The sequence below is a fragment of the Ochotona princeps genome, chromosome 19, assembly GCF_030435755.1.
Source record: "Ochotona princeps isolate mOchPri1 chromosome 19, mOchPri1.hap1, whole genome shotgun sequence".
In the NCBI taxonomy this organism is placed as follows: domain Eukaryota; kingdom Metazoa; phylum Chordata; class Mammalia; order Lagomorpha; family Ochotonidae; genus Ochotona; species Ochotona princeps.
This window is the reverse complement of record NC_080850.1, coordinates 41,286,162-41,288,700: the sequence shown is the minus strand read 5'-3', so window position 1 is coordinate 41,288,700 and position 2,539 is coordinate 41,286,162. Positions and strand designations below refer to the sequence as shown.

Sequence of the window (2,539 nt, the reverse complement as noted above, 5' to 3'; positions counted from 1 at the left end):
GACAGAAGATCTTCCTCTCTGTCTCTCGTCCTCTCTGTATATCTGACTTTGTAATAAAAATAAATCTTTAAAAAAAAAAGTGAGGGCAACAGCTGTGTCAGCCACCCACATTTTCCATCAAGACACACTCCTCTCATCACAGAGCTAAATCATTTGCCAAACCTTTGTGTACCTGTTTTCTTGCCTTTCTTTATAGATATGTCACCAAAGTGTGCACATGGAGACATTATTACAAAATTTTGTACATTTCTTCTATTTATATATCTTGAAAGTCCCTTTCAATGCTCAGTCTCACTGTTTAGTTATTGTTTTTGTTGCCCTAATAATTTACATATTAAACCATCTTGGCCATTGAACTCATACAGTTACCTGTTAAGAGAGAAATATCATAAACTTGATGACATTTAGTTTCCTTTAGTTATTTTGGGTGTACTCCTCATCTGCTTTTGTGCCCTTTGTGAAAATTTGAAAATTGTATCCTGAAATGAGCGTTCACTCTCACAGTGATGATGTTCAATCAATATGCCCACATCCCATATTGCATAGCCTGGGTTTGGTTCCTGGATCTAGCTCCCTGCCAGGGCAGATTGTGGGAGACAACAGTGATGGCCAGTAACTGAACCTGCCACCCACATGTGAGGGCTGGATTGAGTTCCCTCTCCCAGTCAACCCTGGCTCGGTCCTGAGCCACTGTTGACATTTGGACAATGATCCACAGCATGAGAGCTCACAATGTCTATTTTATTCTGTCTCTCATATAAACAATTTTTTCAGGGCCCATAGAGCTTTATTGTAAAGAAAGGGTGCAGGGACAGGAGTGGACATGCAGTTATTCCTAGTGGCCACCTTCCTCCTGGCAGCCAGCACACAGCTCAGTTCCTTGTGTTTCCTCTTGGTACCGATGCGTGTGCTCACCCTCCTCTTGATGAACCTGAGGACACACTTGTCCTTGGAGACCCTAAGCAGCTCTATGGCACGGTGCTTGTAGGGGGCAAAATCTCAAACCTTCCGGTTCATGTTCTGCATGAAGTTGGAGTGTTTGGTCAGCTGCCCATGGCATCAGTTGTACCTCCACTTGCTTACATTATTGGTCACCTTGTAGACCTTGTTCAGGCCACTGGCCAAGTGGTAGCACAGAGCCATGGCTATCACTTTCCAATGGCTGTGAAGCAGAAAGCAAATAAATAAATTTTGAAACTTACTAAAGGAGATATGCTTCATTCCCAGGTTCCATGAGGAAAGAACTATTCTCAACACACCCTACTCTCAGGTTCAATTAGGAGTTTGGGGGCAGAAAAATCAGTTCAGCAAGCTTGGCTCCCCCCTGTGGTCTAGAACATAGCTAACAGAGCCAACTTGAGCTCCCTCTTCTTCTGGGCCTCTGACATAGGCTGTAGTTGGACAAGGGGGTGTGTGGAGGCACTTTCCTGCCCAGCACTGGTGACTGCATGGATAACTAATGTATAATGCTAACATTCTTAGGGCTATGAGCTGTGTCCTCCAGGTAAGCCTCTCTCCATGAGTTGCCCTTTGTTTTGTTACTCCAACTGTTTCAAGTGCTGGAGGGGTGATGCTCTGAGAGCCCAACAGATATGTCTTCAATTTTTTTTCAAGAGTAGTTTCAGCACATGGTAATTACAAACTGCATTGTTGCAAGCAGTAAACATGCAATTAATGAGTATAATTGAAGCACAGACTTTGTAAGTCAGTTATGGATATTGACAATATACTATTGGTAGTGTAATTTCATGGTTGCGTTTCAAAATGTTGCATACCATCAGCTTTCTTTTATCAGAATTATTTGCCAAAACAGAGCTTTTGTGAACACAATGTCAGATTTTCATCAAGATTTTTCCAGCAACAACACCAGCCTTGGGAATACAAGGGTGCAAGCGTGATTTTTTTGGCAGGAATTCTACAGTGTGACAGAACCTTGTAAGGTAATGACACTGTGTGGATAAGTTACACCACTTAGATAAGGTGTATCTATCCCTTCAACACTTCAATTACAAGCTGTATCACAATGTAATATTGGAGTGTAACAGTAGAAACATTTAGTCATTGTGTTTGTGCTGGCTTCCCTGTGTTATGAGCAAACAACATTCAACATGTTTCACAAATATTAACATATGATAAATTTTCGCCAGAAATGTATCTATAACCTAGTAAAACCAATTCAGAATATATTTGGCTTTTTGGAAGGCTTTTTGCTTCTTGTTCTTTTAGAGTTTTTAAATATTTACTTCAGAGTTTTATTCCAACAAATAATTATTTTGTTGATGTAACAATAAATGACTCAATACCTTAAAACTAAAGACTATAAAATAATCTATCACTCATAACTTATGATATATGAACATGACAAGCCAGTCACTCACAAATTTAAAGCTAGAAAGACATTATTACTAAGTACATTTATAGAAAAAATCCATCTTTCATAGTTAAGATGGAATCCCCTTGATGGTAATTATAATTTAGAAAGTTCAATTCCAACTCTGAATATCATTACTTCTGCCAAATGGGCATTGATGCATGTTTG

The 2,539-nt window shown here is 39.7% G+C and overlaps 1 pseudogene; it reads right to left on the bottom strand.

Annotated features, from left to right (window-relative positions):
• Nucleotides 1-753: 753 nt before the first annotated feature.
• On the bottom strand, nt 754-1,143 carry LOC105941890 (large ribosomal subunit protein eL36-like; annotated as a pseudogene).
• Between the last annotated feature and the right edge of the window lie 1,396 nt (nt 1,144-2,539).